The following is a 16,870-nucleotide window of genomic DNA, read 5'->3' as shown; positions in this document are numbered from 1 at the left end:
TGCAGTAATGAAATGTCTTAGGTTCACTCTTTCCGATATGGTAGCCTCCAGCCACACCGAGCACATGAAATGTGACTAGTGCAGCTGAGAAGCTGAACTTTTCATTTTTTAAAAGATTTTAGTGAAATTTGGCTACTGTCTAGGATAGTGCAGCAAGACACAAAACATGCAGATTCAAAACCTGGCTCTGCCAGATGGATCCCGGCCATTTGCCTCTATTTCCTCATTTATTAAATAAAGATAATAGTATACATACTCCTTAGTTTTGGTAACAAATCACCCCAAATTTAGTGGCTTTGAAAGAGCAATTTACGCCCTTTCATGGTTTCTGCTGGACAGAGCCTTGGGCAGGCCTGGCTGCAGCTCCTGCCTGCAATGTCTCGTGCTGTGCGGTCGTGGTGGCTGCTCTTCCATGGTGGTTTGTTCATGCAGCCTGCAAGCTGTCCAGGGGCCTCTCCTTGGGTGTCCTCCCAGCATGGCAGCTGGCTTCCCCCAGAGTGAACCACTGAGACACCAAGTGAAAGCTGCATGCCTTTGACAGTGTGGCCTTAGAAGCTACACGTTGTCACACCGAGTGACAGTCGCTGGGGCCACCTTGGAGGCAGTTACCACAATCTGTTAAAGAAAATTAAAACGGAGCCCAGGCCTGAAGAACCCCGGAGCAGGCAGAACCAGCTAAGCCTCCTCAGTGGCTTTATTCTTGCTTGCTTTACAACATTAGTGAAACTTGAACTATTTCTTGTAAATGCCTCCATTAAAGAAAAAGGGAACTTAAGATCAACAAATCAGAAGCAGCCAACTAGCTTATGTAACTAGAGACTTCCCAACAGGGTACAATTTGTGCCCAATCAGATAGTCTCTTTGCATTATTTCTGTGTGTGTAACACAGAAGCCTGCCCCTTGCATTACCTTAGTGGCGCTCCCAAACCACTTCTGGATTGGCCTGCTTCGGAAGTCGCTGTTTGCTCAAACTCTTTAAAAATTCCATTGTGTCTCGGTTTCCCTTTTTAGCACTGTAAAGTGCATTGAAGTGTGCTCGGCACATTGTGAACGTGGGTGTCGGTGCTTCTCATCTGATGCAGCTCATGGCTGCTGGCTTGCTCTCATCAGCACTGGGGCACCTGCTCTCTTGGCCGCATAGGGGAGCGGTCTACACGCGTGCCCTTGCAACAGCTTGCCTTTGCTGTCTGCCTCTCAGTGCAACACCAGCAGACACCTTCATGGGGGACTTTTGATGTGGGCCAGTCGAAAATGGCCAAGGCAGTCCTACCCAATTTATGATCTGCGTGAACTCTGAGAATGTAGTGTGTAACAGAGATTTAGAATCAGACACTCTGGGACCAACCCCAGTTCTTACACTTATGATTAGGGAAAAAGATAATTCCAGAGCCTCAGTTGATTTGTCCAAAAATGGGAAACTATTCTTGTCCTTTACGAGGATTGTGCAGATCGGTGCATTCAAGCAGCAGTCACTGGGGGCTCCTGGGCTCCCCACACTGTGCTAGTGAAGACTGTGCACAGGTCCTGCCTTCAGCACTGAGCTGGCTGGAGGGGTGGTGTGAATTACCCCGGGTGGCTGCCTTACTGCTGAGCCACCTGGACATGGAGCTGGCCTGGCGTGGAGACTTAGCACAGGTGGGACTGCCCTGAGGCTGGCGTGTGGGACTGGGACAGAGCGCGGATGCAGCAGTACACGTGCATGGGGGTTGTAAACTGCTCTCGCTGCTTCTGGTCATATAGCCTCTTTCTTTGTTGCTCCGGAGGCTCCCTTTTTATTCTTCCCCGTTTCCCTAATAATATTTCCGAATGAGTGGCACCTACCAGGGTCCCAGGGCAGCACAATAGGCTGATGTTTTTAGTTTCTCTTGATCCTCAGAAAGCCTGGCGATTTCCTCCTTCCCAGAAGGTCGGTCCTGCCTGGCCTCTGGAGAGGCAGCGGGCCCCCTTTACAGAACACAAAGGGAACTTGGGCTGGGACTCATTATTCAACGGCACTTGTCTTGCTGCCTGTCCCCATGATACAAATGTCTTAAGAGATGATGACAAAGGCATCTGACAAAGCCATTTGGCCATCGCTTTATATCAAGATACAACCATGGCCCTGCCCTTCACACTGCTCTCCCTCACCACACAGTCAGCAGCCCAGAGGGAGACTCTGTGCACCTCCTCGGCTGAGCCATGGTCCTGCTGGGGCAGGCCTGTCTGCCCCCAGCGGCTCTGTGTGCACACGGATAGCAGAGCCAGGCACTGGCTCTCCTGCAGCCTCTCCTCAGAGCCTCTTAGGGTCTCCACATGGGCCTTTGCATCCTCCTGTGCTGTTTTCCAGGATCCAACCAGCTGAGAGCAAAGGCCTGTCCTCCTCTGTAGATGAGAATCCCCAGGCCTCCCATGGCTTTAGCACAGAGAGGAATGGCAGTTTGGGATATGACACAGGGCTGGTTATCCTTTGTTCCTCATGGCCCTTCCTCCCCCAAATCCTGAAACATGAGGAGGCCTCTCAGCTGCCTGGCGTGGCTGTCCTTCTATGGGAAACTTTTCTTGGCTGTGGAGGCTGGCAAGGGTCTCCTCCACAGGGACTTGCTTTATTTATCTAGCTGGACTCCATCATTTAATATGCAGCTCATGGAGGAGGATGAGGATTTAGCAGCTAAATGTAGCTCCATCCCTCCTGCAGAGACAGTGAGCAGAGGAAGAACAGATATTTACTGAGGCCTAAACTCCCCTTGGCATTGTCTGCACGGCTGTCGAGCAAGTGGGGCTACAGGGTCATAGTCAAGGACCACCGAATCACAGCTCTGGAGACCCCACAGGTCACGGCAGCACCTCTCTCTTCTTTTGGAGGGACCGAAGGCCCTTGTTGATATTATTATGGATCTCAAGCTCTTATTTCCATCCATCCTAGCACCCTTAACAATTTAGGGTGTGTATATTTCCACATCTTTGAATATTAGCACCATCTGTTTAATGGAGATATTTTTTACATACAGGTAAGATGTACTGCAATTGCAAAGGGACCACATCTGTTCATGTAAAATCTGCATGTTCTATAAGACCTGCCACCAACTAATTGCTCAGTCAAACATTCATTGAATAAAATGGGAAAACAGAGGTTTGGACACATGGAGGGACTTGTCCAGGCTGGTGAGTCATGGGACTGGAAGTTCAACCAGCCACACCTGAGAATCCTTTGACCAGCGACACAGAGGCTGGGCACCTGGCCAGGCAGCAGAGAGAGTGCCTGAGTCTTGGTGGTGGGACGGTCTGGAGCATCCCTCAGAGCTGAGCTGACACCATCTGGGGGGCTGCTTGGCTCACAGAACTTTCTGAGGAGGTCTGAGGAAAATGGGGCGAGCTGCTTCTGAGCAGTGAGCTCGCTGTGCTCTGCAGCCGGCAGGCAGGGCTGCACCTCCAGCTGCAGATGGGGCTCCTGTGAGGTGCCAGGAAGGCTGAGACCCTCTCTCAGAGAGGCTACTGCTATTTTATTTGTTATATCATTCTCATTTCATTAACACTTTAGCTTCACGAATTCCTTCTTTGGATTAAAAAAAAATTATTTCGGGGGGTTTACTTTGGAGTTCTGAAATGGAATGTTATTCAGTATTTTTATTATTTTCAGTATTTGTTAAAGCCACTGCACTTAGATTATACGTTTTCCTCAGACCACTTCAGCCACATCGCGTAGGTGTTGATAGAAAGTGTTCCAAATTATATTCACTTCCAAAGAGTCATTTATTTTACCTTGGATTTCTTTTTTTAATCCAAATATTATTTTGAAGTTGTTTCATATTTTTAACTGTTATTTTGTGGAGAGAGGCTATCCTCTTATTCTTTGTTTCTTGGTTATTCTATATATGAACTTGTTATGATTTTTTCCTCCTTCAAATTAATTTAAACTTTATTGGGAGCAAAATACACAGTGATTTTCATAAAACTTCCATTCATTTTTGAAAATGGTGTTGCTCTTGGTAGAAACAGAATCTCCATACCTTTCTCTGTTTTGTGTCTCTTGCTATACAATCAGTTTTGTTCATCTTATTATTTAAATCCTCAGTCTTTTGTGTTCTTGATCTTGCAATTTCTTAAATACATTTGTTTGGCATTCAGAGGGAGGTAAATCCTTGCCCATCCTCTTCTCTGGGCTCTTCATCCACTGAGAACAAGTTAGGTGAGCCCCAAGCACAGGAGTGGCTTTTTCATGAGGAACTAGTCTTGTGCCTGAGGACAAAATGGAAATTCCTTTTTCTTCCTCCATGAATTGGGGGATCTTGGCCCTGCAGACTGGGATGGCCAAGTTACTCCACCAACCAAAGACTACAAAGCTAGAAACACCAGAGTAGAAACATGCCAAGCCCTGTTGTGATAAAGCACAGACGGGTCCTAGAAGCCACAAGAGAAGGTAGAATATGCCTTCCCTGCTACATTTTAATGTGGGAAAATCATTAGCATGGTCACTGGGATCCGTTAGAAGTCATCTCTGCATCCATGGGTCAGATAATTCCCTCATGGATAGAGACCTCAGGGAGTAGGAAGGGGGACCAGCCAAGGCTGGAGCAACTTCCTAACCTGTCTAGCCACATGAGAAGCGAGGAGATCAGCATGCCTCCTTGACGTCGTTGATACTGTTGTCCATCTTACCTTTAACCTTCTGTGTGTGTATAAGATTTTTGTATTAAGTAAACAATACATTTGATTTGACATAATTTAAGGGTCTTCGCCTTTCAAAAGAGAAATTTAACCCAGTAATAGTCATTATACTCAGTGATATATTTAGTCTTGTTCATACAATCTAATTTTATGACTTCTGTTTAATAGACTTTATATCAAGGGAAGAATAGTAGAGTATAGCAGTAAGAGGGTGGGCTTTGGGTTCAAATCTCACCTCTTAAAGCTTCTAGAAGGGCCACTTAATCTTCCTATATCTAAGGTCTCTCATCTTCAAAATGCACAACTCACAGAATTGTGCAAAACTAAATGATTCGATGTTTATCCAGTGGTTAGAACAGCGCTCGGCACCAAGTGGATCCTCCATTGCTGTTATTTCTGTCCACCTTCTCTCCAAATTTTGCAACATTTCTTGTTAAATTTTCATTGGCTCTTTTTCCTTGAGTGGTTTGGTTTGAAAGTTCTACCTTCTATTAAGGCTGTCCTCAGAGTTTTCATTAATATACACTTGTTTTATATGAAATATATTATGAGTTTTCTTGTGAATTAAAAATTATTACAAGGCACTGACATTTATGGTTAAAGATGCTTTGAATGACATGGAAAACAACAAAACTTAAAAGTGAAAGGAGAGGAAGAAAATGACTGTCTTAAATGAAACAACAAATTGCCACAACCTTAAAGCAGAAATGATGTAAAAACATCTTCCAAACACCATGCCTTTTGACCAACATAAGATGAATGTGTACTGTGCATGCCAAGAAGATACACATGACTCCTCAGACCACAGGCTGTCCCCAAACCTTCCAGCTATTGTTTTTACTGCCAAGAAGTTGTCTTCAGTGAACCTTGGACTAGCCACAGTCCAATCCATGGATGGTTTAACTATGGAATCACTTGGCCACAGCTGAGCTGACTCATCTGTACAGACACTTTGAAATCTGTGGAATCCTGCACGAGGTCAAGATTACCTTGTGTCTGTTACATTTGCTGGTAAAGTCCCAGCTTCACTCTACTGACTTCCTTTATGTGATAAAAGAAAATCCCACACATTACCTTCCTTTTTGACAGTTCACCGAGGCAGAAATATCCCCAGTGGAGATGTGTTTGTAAGGCATCAATTTAATGCACTCTTATCTTTGTGGGCAGCGTCTTCCTGGTGCTGCTTTCCTAAATGGGGTTTCTTCTCACAGACCGTGGCTTGCAGTTCCAGAGCAAAGAAGATGTTATTGTCTTCCCCTGAAGCAAAATGATGCCCGTCTGGGAGTCTGGATATTATCAAGATGAAAAGGTTTAGTGTTTTTTTCAAGAATAGTAAATCAGATCCTTCATGAGTCTCCATGTTCTTCTTTCTTTTAGAAGTGCCTACACCACAGGGATGCCTTTGTTTTAACTTCTGTGGATGAAAGCGGGGAAGGATGTCTGAGTTGCCCATGAACCTGCTGGTTCCCAACTGGCTTCCAAGTGCCCACATGTCCAGGGGTACCCTCTCTGCCAGCATCCTCACAAACCCTCATATCCCTTCTGGAGCGGACGCTGCCTTCATAGTGCCTCGTCTCCCTGTTCCAAGCTTTGAGCTCTTTGCTCCATTTCACTAGCACTATGCAAGGCTGATAACTCAGGGCAGCATGGTCCTGTGGACACATTGCCTGTCTGTGCATCCTCCCACTTCAGGCAATGTGCTAAGATGCACCCTAGCACTTAACATTCGGAGGGCCTTCCAATGCCCCTGGGAGGTGCAGGAAGAGCTGTGAAATTGTGTGTTAACTGCAGAGACAAAATTAGCAGTGATGAACATAAAATACTTATTTTGCATTCAAAAGTTAATTGTGCAAGTATCAGAGAGTGAATGCTTTGGAGTTTTGGTGTCTTGCAGCTTCAGGGGAGCCAGCGATATTACACATTGCTAACAGGGCAATCTCTGGCTGCATTAATGGAGAAGTGAACTATGGATGAGAGGAGGCAAGAGTCTTGTCCTCTGTGCCAGTTACTTTGTCTGGAACTTTGTGTTCTAACTGTCCATTGCATTATAGAAAGAACCTTGAAGATGAATGTATGAGACAGGGATTAACATCTCAAGGGATCTGGGAACCATGTTGTACGAAAATGAGTAAAAGAACTATCTAATCTGAAGGGCTCTCTAATCTGGTAAAAACCAACCAACCAAACAAAAACCCCCCACAAAACTCTGGTGGAGGGGTAGGATTACAGACTCCAGATGTTTAAAGGACTACAACATGGTAGAGAAAATAAACTGATTCTGTGTAATCACCATAGGGTAGAACTTTGATCTGTAGGTGGAAGTTGCAAGGGGCAGATCATTTCACTCTAAAGAATAGCTTTTTAACAACCCCAGGGACAACTGCATGGGAAAACTGTCACCACGTCAACAGGAATGTCTGAGTCAAGACTGGCACCCCTTTTCCTGGAGCTTGGGTGGGTAAACTCCAGGTCTCCTGCCTCTGAGCTGGGGGATTCTGCTGTTGTAGGAGCAAGAGGCAACGGCATCTCTCCCTCCGCTGCCAGAGCAGGGAAGGGAAGCAGCAGGACCAGCTGGGATCATGGAGGGCGCTGGCCTGACACCAGCCTGCAGGGGATGTTTGTTCAGCTTTGGGCCTCAAGCTGGTGAGTGAAGCCTGAAGTTTCACCTGCAGCCCCTCCTGCACTCCTAACATCAGAAGGGAAGGCTCCAACCCTGAGACTCAGACAGTTGCATCCGCACCCCAAGGAGGGGTCAGAGGATGACCCATGCTGGCCTGAGGATGAAAGGCAGGGGGCTGGAGCTCTGGTTTGGGCTGGCTGCAGACAAGCTGGGCCAGGCTTTCTCTTTCCTGGGGCTCTTCTCTTTGTAAAACCCATTCCCATGAATGTCCAGGCGCCATCCTTCTGGGAGGTTAAGAAGCTAAGCTGGCCTCTTAGGAAATAGCTCCAGTGTTTATTCAGGTCTGGTGGAGTCACTTGGCCTGCCCCATCCAGCTGAAGGCATTTGGGCCAGGGGCGTTGAGCTGGCACTTGTCCGCCTGTACCAATGGGAAACTCGTGGGTCAACTGGTAGAGAAGTTTGATGGTGCTGAGCGGGGTGCTGAGAGCTGACTCTCAGATCAGGGCTTTGTAAGTACCTGCACCCTCGTCATACAGGCTCTCAGCAGTGAGAACCCCTCCCCACAACTTGGCACACAGCTTCTGTTTTTTAAAGGAAAGGAAAAAGCAGAAGGGAAGAAAAACTAGCATTTACTAAGAAAATCAAGTCCCAAAGGAACTTTGAAGTTAGTTTTTATTCTTTTCAGTTAATCTACACCTTTATTTTGTTTATATTTTTAAAGTTATATTTTATATAAATATACCAAACAGAGTGCAAAAATAGCGCAAAGATTCCATATACCTTTTGCTCAGACTTCCCGGATGTTGACATCTTAGGTTATGCCAGTACAGTGAGCAAAATCAGGAAATTAACACTGATACAACACTCGTCTAATCTACAGACTTCGTGCAGATTTCACTAGTTGTCCCATGAATGTCCCTTTTCTGGTCTAGCACCAAACCCAGGTTGACACATTGGATTTATTGGTCATGTCTCCTTAGCCTTTGGAAAATTCGTTTCTAGAGAAGGCCAACTTTTCCATTCAAGAAATTCTGAGAGTCTGCTCACCCAGTGCTGTGCCCTGCTAGGAATGAGAAAACGCCAGCCTGAAGAGGGCAGACCTCATTTCTGCCACTGAAGGGTGCTTGGTCTAGTGTTGAACACAGATAAGAAAACTAGCAATGTCCGTGAAGGATGACAGGTCATCTAAGAGGCAGGTGAAGGGAGCATATAAGTTGGGTGGGTGGATGCCTAATCCAAGTAGGGAAGAGGCAAGAAAGGATTCTTGGAAGAGGCAGTATTGGAGTTGAGGCCTTTGGGTTGAGCAGGAGCTATCTAGGCTGGAGAGGAGGACATCGGTGGCATGAGAAGGAGGTGGCAGGCAGTGGTAGTGGCACTGGAGAAATCCAGTGGAATGAGTCCTCTGCTCTCACCACTGAACTGAAATGCATTTTAGAGTCTGGACCTGAGACATGGGTGGGGAGGTGGCGGGGGGCAGGGCGTGGAGAGGCAGGGAGTGGCAGGTTGTGCAGAGGCTCTAGAGTTGTGTTAAGGGCTCGATGCTGGCCATGGAGCAATGGAGAGACCGTGAGAGATTTCACCAAGAGTGTGACGATCAGTTTGTGTTGTAAAGAGACTACTGTTGCTGAAGTGTGATGAATAAATTTGGGAATGGAGAGTGCGGGATGGGGTAATTCTGGAGACCAGAGCAACAATTAAAAGAACAATCCAGAGAAGAGGTTATGTTGGCCTGAGCCAGGGGTGGAGAGAAGTGGACAAGCCCAGGTAGGGCAGGACAGGACGTGGAGACCGTTTGGAGGGAGAAGGTGGAGAGGGTCAGGAGAGGCACAGTACATGCTTCGGCCCCCAGTGGAGGCTGGTGTCATTCTCTAAGGCGGAAGATGTGAAAGGAGGAGCAGTTTTGAGGGTGTTTTGTGTGTAACTTGCGTAGAGTTGGAGTGTGAAGCTGAGATTCTCCTGATGCCCAATCTGGGGCTGTTGACTTTGTGTCATTCCTCCAACTCTTCAGTGCAGCAAGTCTTCATGCAGCAGCCACTGGGTGTAAGATGCACAGACGCCGCTCCTGAGCAGCAGGCTCTGTGTCCAGTTCCTGACCCAAGGAGCCAGGGGCTGTCCCGGGATTGTGCAGACCCAGTAATAAAGGTGGTCCAAGGAGGCCCCAGCCTGGACTGCAGTTTCTGTTGAGATTGTATCCAGATGACAGACTGAGAGGCTGGACAGAGATGGGGTCAGTAGGGCACTGGGGAGGCAGGGGGCTGTCCCAGATACCGCCCAGTGGTGCTGAGGGAATGTGGTGCTGAGGGAATATGGAGCAGAGGGCCAAGCCAGACCAGCCACCACAGGGGTATCAGGACTCAGGCAACGCCAGGGAGCGGGGGAGGCCCATCCTTCCCCCCAGCCTGTTGGAAGAGGGCAACGAGGAGCTCCTTCAAATGGAAGCCAGCACCACAGCGTCCATTCTCCATTTCACAGCCTGGAAGAGCAGGGCTCTGAGAGGTTAAGTGACTTGCTCAAAGTCACACAGGCGGCAAGTGCAGAGCCAGGCCTCGGACAAAGATCCAACTGCAAAGCCCCTGCTCCTTCCTCTGCTCTGTCCTGCCAGATCCCAACTGGAAACTCAGGCCCCGCCTGGGCAGCTGTCAAAATCCAGGGTGGGCAAGTGAGGGGATGTCTGGATGGAAGGAACAAAGGAGAAGTTACAATTACAATCCTAGGGTGGTCACAGGCACCGAAAAGAGCCCTGGCTATTGTCAGAAGCCCCTCCCTACAAGACTTACAAGGGGAAATGAGAAGCTAAGGCCTAATTCCAGGGAGTGGGGTCAAGGGGCATGGAGGGCGGTCCCACCAGGGCCGAACTGGGAGCAGAACTGGCCTCTGGCAAGCAGAATTTGACAGGGCAGTGACTTGGCCCGATCTAGTGTGAGACTCAGCCCTGATGCTCTGTCATCATCCCTGGTTCAGGATCTTGTTCCTGGTGGGCTGTGAGGCTAGTGGTGAAGCTCTGTCTCAGGCACCAGCGCCAGGGGGTCTTGTTGATGTTTATAGAGGCTGTCTCTTCCCCTCTGACCTGTGTTCAGCCTGTTCGCAGACCTGCTCTGTCCCGCCTTGCTGGGTTGGACGCACTTAAGAAGAGAAGGTCTCAGCTGGACTCCTCTGCTCTGTCCGGCACTCGGAGAGCTGGGAGTCTGCTCTGGCCCAACAGTAGGCCAGCTTCTTAGATGCTTGGCTGGAGGGGGAAGTCCAGGCAGCCGGGGGCAACTGGCTCTGCTAAATCTTCTGGCACAGGGTCGGGGGAGTGGTAAGAATAGGGGACAGAGAGTCAGACCTGGACTGTGAGGGAGTGCTGGGGGATGACTTGCCTGGCCCTGGCTTCTCAGCTGCTGGGACTGTAACTGAGGAGTTGGCTGCAAGGAGGCAGCGTGAGTTGACCTCCAAGGTCACCTGCCCCACTTGTCAGCACTGTGTCCCCTCTCCACTTCTCTGGAGGCTGCAGAGGTCCCGGCCAAGGCAAGCCCACTGTCCACAGCTGATTTGAGACCTGAGAGGCAGGAGTGATGACCAGTCTGGGGGGGCCTGGGCCAGGCTAGGCCAGGGAGTGTGCACTCTGAGGTCAGGAGAGCCTGGGAATCCAGATCCAGCCAGCACAGTCGAGCAGAAAGCAACTTCCTATGCACTGGTGGACCAACACGGCCCACCACCAATGGCTGGACAGCACCTCTGAGAAACGAGCCAGGGGTCTCCCACTCAGGACCCGAGGGCAGAAATCTGCTATGTGCAGATTTTTTTTGTGTGCACTAAAATTTGCTTTATGTCATGGGAAAAGAACCTCAGGCTTCTCTGATCCTGTTCTGTCATGTAGCCTCGGCAGCTCTGGGAGATATTTTCCCTGTGAGGCACACCAACAGCTGCTGGTTTTGGCTACAGTTTGCCTTGCTTAATTCTTGGGAGGAAGGAAGATGCTCAGCTGTCCTCCGGAGCTACCAATGGAGATCAAAATTGAAAACACAGAGCAGATGGGCCTGCAGGATGGAAGCCCCCGAGGGGTGCTGGAGGTCCCATCCTCAGCAGAAAGCTGCAGACACCTCACGGTTACAGCGTCCTCTTCTCATATGCAGGTCTGGCCTAGCATGCTCGCTTCCACACTGCAGGGCTGCATGGGGCTTTTCTCAGGGTTCCTCCCATGGAGATCTCAGGATGTGTAGGTACAGTGGTGAATTTCCATGAGAGGACAGTGAGCAAGTATCAGGAAATTTCTTGGATCAAAGTATTTCACCCACCACCATCATGTTGTCCATTCCACCATCAGTAACCCCTTCCTTTGGGTGTCCATTTCTCCACTACTGGGTTCTGATCTGAACGTTTAGGTTGCAGTTTATTATGTAGGAACTCAAAGTACTGAGACAACCTGAAAACAAATTTAATTAAACATTATACATATATAAAATGTTATATAGATTACATATATTATATATGTAAAATAAATAACATATATATGGTTATATTTAAGATAATAAAGGATTTTATTGTTTACATTAAATATGAATATATCTTGTGGTACAAAACATAAACTTGTAATTTTCCAGTAAATTAGTGCTATGGTTTCAATGTCCCTGCCAAAAGTCATGTTGAAATTTTATTGCCACTGTAACATTATTGAGCAGTGGGACCTTTAATAGGTGATGAAGTCATGAGGGCCTCACTCTCGTGAATGGATTAGTGCTGTAATGGAGAGAGTGGTTAGTTATCTTGGGAGTGGGTTCTAATAGGCAAGGATGAGTTTGGCCCTCCTCTCCTGCTCCCCTCTTCAGTGCTCACTTGACCCTCACCAGATGTGGCCCCTCGATCTTGGACTTCTTAATCTTCAGAGAGCCAAGTCAACTTCTTGCTAACTTACCCAGTCTGTGGTATTCTGTTGTAGCAGCAGAAAATGGACTGAAACAATAAGTTTCTGTATGATTATGCTGGGTGGTCTCAGATATATGAGCAGACAAGCACAGATGGTTGTCTACTATTTTAGAGGTGAAATTCACATAACATAAAATTAACCATTTTAAAGTGAAACCTTCAGTGGCCTTTAGTACATTATCAGTGTTGCGTGACCATCACTTCTATCTGGTTCCAAAACATTTTCAACACCTCCAAAGGAGACCCCGTATCTAGCAAGCAGACACTCCTATCTCTCTTCCTACCTTTTAACTTGAGAATTGTGTTTATTTGCACTTAATATAGTTATTAATGTGATATGCTCTCAGTTTCCATTTGTTTCTTCACCACACTTACCATGATGTGCAATTATTTTACCATCATCCATTTATTAAACTGGTTCACACTGGTCTCCCCATTAGGCTGTACACTCCCTGAAGACAGGAGCCATCCTGTCTTGTTCACTGTTAGAACCCATGGCGTCACTTGGTGCTTTCGCCAGCACAGTGACTTGAGTGGACAACTGTGAAAGGACTCAGTGGAACGTGTACTGATGTGAACGATGACAGATTCTTATTGTGAAATGGATGGAGAGCAGATTACAAGGAGGCCAGTGATTGTATGATGCTGGTTCCAAGACAGTGTGAGTGACAGCTATGCTACAGTCCCCACACCCCAGTGGGTGTCTGGGAAAGGTGAGGGGTGGTGCGTGGCTGGTTTCTCAGCAGAAGCACAGCAAGAACATGCTTCTTTTCTCCCCTCCCCCACCAGTACAAAGGGAACTTGTGAAATTCCTCTCGATCTTGATCTTGAGGCTTCCAATTTCTCACTGCATTCCCAGACCTTCCTTTATCTCTGGTTTCAGCCCTGAGAGTAAATCTCTTGGTCACTCCCTTCAATCAGATTCTCCCAGACAAAGGGCCGGCGGCTGGGATGACAGGAACCAGACTTTGAGTGGGTTTCCAGGAGTGGAGGGAAGGAAGGCTTTTCCTGCAGTTTCTCCAGCCCAGAGATTAAGGAAATGATGCAGGTCACAGCGACACTGTAGAAAGAGGAATTCCAAGGCTCTTTAGACTCCCTGGAAGTCCCACTTCTCTTCACACTGAAGCTCCTTGGCTTTCTCTGTTGTGCTCAGACACCTCATCAGAGCTGTTTGCACAGGGCTCTGTGGGGCCATGCCACTGGCCTGCGGATTATTTGAAAGGAAGTTTTAGAGCCTTTATTTCGTACATGAGAATCACCATTTCTATTTGACAGCGATTCCCACCTTTAAGCAGCTATTGCCCTAAGTAACCAATTAATTCCCAGTGACCTCTGAGTCTGAGGGTGTCTGTGGCCCTGAATACCTGTTTGCCTTTTCCGTGGCCACTGTGCAAGCAGAGTCATGCTCCCAGAATCACAGGCCACTCCATGTTATCAAGTTTGCGTATGTGTGGCGTCCTCACACCCTGAAGTGGGAGTGATCCAGTTCCCAGAACTGGGTGAAGCGTGGATCTTGATCGCACCTAGAATCAGCTACATAAAACTTGAGAGATTCTGTGCCCTGCAGCAGTGCAGACGATTCAAACTTGAACTGAAGATAAAACTGAAAACAGAAAAAACCCCCAGAGACTTGCCACCGTCCTGGCAGACGCTGCCCTTCCCACCAACTTCCACCACCAGTTGCCTCTGCCGGACGCTTCCTAGAGAAAGGGCTGCCTGCAGAGCAGCTGTGTGCCCAGCCGGCCTCGGCGCCAGAGCGAGCTGGAGGAACGGGACCTTCCAGGCCTCTCCCACAAGCGACATCACGGGTCAGCGGCTGAACGGAGCCTCACCCTCTGGGGCTCTTTCTTTCCGCTTAGCACTCTCTTCTTCATATTCTAGTACTTTGATTTTATCTCTTTATTTTACAATTGTGTTATCTGCTGGAAACTCTCATGTTATGTTATTAATGTCCTTTCAGACAGACTCTGCATGGGATTTTTATTATATCTTCATTATGTTTAGACAAAGATTAGCTTGTAGGAAGCACGAAATAAATATGCATAAATAAATGAGAGGCTTGGCACACCAGAATTCTGTGGCCAGTTCCATCTCTGACTATTGTAGGTCACCAAAGAGATTGCCCGAATTTCTTTTGGGGAAGAGAAATGATAGCACCTGAGTACATATTCAGACTCGACTGCAGGTCTTCAAACACACACCCTCACTGCATAAATCAGAGCCTGTGTCTTGGTTTAAAAATACAGTAATGGAAACTTTAAGGACTCCCCAAGGAAGTGGACCAGAAAGCAATTCAGTTTTGCACAGAATTACTGATTGGTTTTCTGCTGAAATATGTAGAAATGTTTTCATTTATACGATAGATACTGTTCTCTGCTGAGTAACAGCGATGTTTGTCTTTCAGTCTGCCAAACTTAGGAAGAAGATTCACTTGTCTCTCTTCTATAACATGCACTGAAGGAGAAGTCAACTTAATGGACATTATTAGATAATTTCATGTATGTGCAAAAGCTTGGATAAACGGTTCGAACCACGGATGAGCATCAAGTGTGGTTATGCAGATATTTAGGGTGCTCTTCTGGGTTTCACACAGATGTATTTCTACTGATTTGTGCTAATCAACTTGCTCTCTGTGAATCTGTAAGCAACCAATTCCTAATCTTCCACCTCCTGGAAAAGGGAGGTATCTTCTAGAATTTTCTCCAGCTCATTGTTTTCTAGCTGTGTTTCAGTTGCTGCTTGTTCTTTCAAGGTTCAGTTGCTTTCAGCTCCTCAGATTATTGATTCTTTGTCTCTCTCAGGGTCTCCCGATGTTAACTGAGGCACTGTATTCCAGGGTGTGCTCCGTGGGGCAGGAATAGGTGCTGCATCTTGGCTCTTGTCACTTCTTCGTGCTCTGCAGCTTTCTTAGTCTCATATCTCTCTTGATTTTTAAGGGCTGCTTTTTTATAATGGCTTATCATTTCCCGGTTGTGATTTTTTATTCTGGGGTGGTTTCTTCTCATGCAGTGGTATTGGTGATTGGTTTATTTCTTAAAGCTGGGAGTCTATCAACCCTTGCACGTTTATGTTCCTTGTTGTGTACTTTGCTTGGAGCTGCTTGCTAGGTTATTGCTTTTGCTGGAAATAGTCCACCCAAAAAACAGCTGCCAAGAAATCTGCCATATTTCTGCATTTGATGACACATCTTAGTTGTGCAGGACAGGGCTGGTATCATGCCAAAGGCTGTATCCATTATTAACATACAACCCGAGAGAACTCATCGCAGTGAACATGTGCTCCCATGCAGGCACCCAGCAAAATATGTAGGATCAGAGGCTACTTTTTTTGGAAATAAGTTTGTAGCTTTTAACATCCCACACTTGATTGGTCTTTCTGATTTCCCAGTCCAACAAGTACTAACATATGACCACAAGGGCTATGTAAGGGTGCCTTAGAGCACCAGTTCCAAAGTCAAACACAGGATCACATTTCAAGTTGAAAATCGTAGGTTTGGCAGGCATAAAACCATAAATAGCATAAAACTTAGTAGAAACAGAATTCTAGATTACATCATAAGGGGGGCTATGTTTTGGTGATTAACAGGTTACAGCATTTTCTCCATTTGCTGCAATGTAATGCAGCCTTTGTTCTCCTCACCAGGAGGTTCCCAACTTGTCAACAGCTGTTCAGCTACCACAACACAGCAGTGGCTTTTTCATTCCATCGCAGTGTAACCTTATCAGGCTTACAGAAACCGTTGTTGGCTAAAGCTGCATGAGGTCCACCAAAGTTGGGGTACAGATATAACCTCACAAGTGAAGGTGCGCCCTTACTCTCTGGAACGCAGGCAGCCCCCTTGTGCGACTAGAGTCCAAGTGACAGCACACAATTAATTTTTTGTAAATGCAACTTGCAATTTTATTAAAATTGTTGTTTATAAAGAAGTGAACTTCATTGTTAACATTTTGAGCACAAGTAGGATGGACAGCAATTTCGTGTTTTTTCTGGATGCAATACTTCCAGCATGTCTGTTTCACATCACACAGTTGCACATTGGGTCTCCCAGAGGTTCCGTGTGTGAGGGAGTGTGAAGCTGCTGTGCTGCCAGGACAGGCTTTTTTATTTATTTATTTTTTTTGTGAGAACTCAAGGCGAATTACCTTTGGAGGTTAAAGGAGTGCAGAAATCTCGTGTTACTGACATTGATAATATTTATGATTTTTTTCTTTGCCCCAGCAAACAGGGTCCCACCCTCAGTAAATTTATAGACTTTTCAATTTTCCTGAGATTCCCTTCGAAACACTGTGCTTTCTGGAAAATACAGTGGTGCATTCACCATGGAGAGTCCTTCTGATTCACATCCTGACTGTGGGAACTTGGAAACATCACCGCCTCTGAATCTGTGCAGAAGTCTTTCAGGACTGGCACGAATAGACACATCTTCTCCTGGAAAACAGTTGCATTATTTCCCAATGCCCCTTCATGTCATTGTTTCTACTGCTGCTGGGTCTGTTATCTGCCTAAGTTAGAAGTCAGTATACGGGTCCTTGACTCACTGCTGAAAAATAAGGGGGAATGCGTAATTTCTCAAGGCATGCAGACTCAGGTCTCCAGTTGCTCTTCAGCCGTACTACTAGGCCTGTGACGAATATCTGAGCAACAGGACTGTGGAGCCCATGGGTGCTCTCTGTCCCTGATTTATGGATGGATGGCTGCAGA

At 46.9% G+C, this 16,870-nt stretch overlaps 1 pseudogene; it reads right to left on the bottom strand.

Annotated features, from left to right (window-relative positions):
* Positions 1–555: 555 nt before the first annotated feature.
* Positions 556–16,870, bottom strand: part of LOC134370831 (eukaryotic translation initiation factor 2A-like) — a 54,716-nt pseudogene continuing 38,401 nt past the window's right edge.

This window comes from Cynocephalus volans, chromosome 2 (genome assembly GCF_027409185.1).
Source record: "Cynocephalus volans isolate mCynVol1 chromosome 2, mCynVol1.pri, whole genome shotgun sequence".
Lineage (NCBI taxonomy): Eukaryota > Metazoa > Chordata > Mammalia > Dermoptera > Cynocephalidae > Cynocephalus > Cynocephalus volans.
This window is presented reverse-complemented; position numbering and strand designations above follow the sequence as displayed.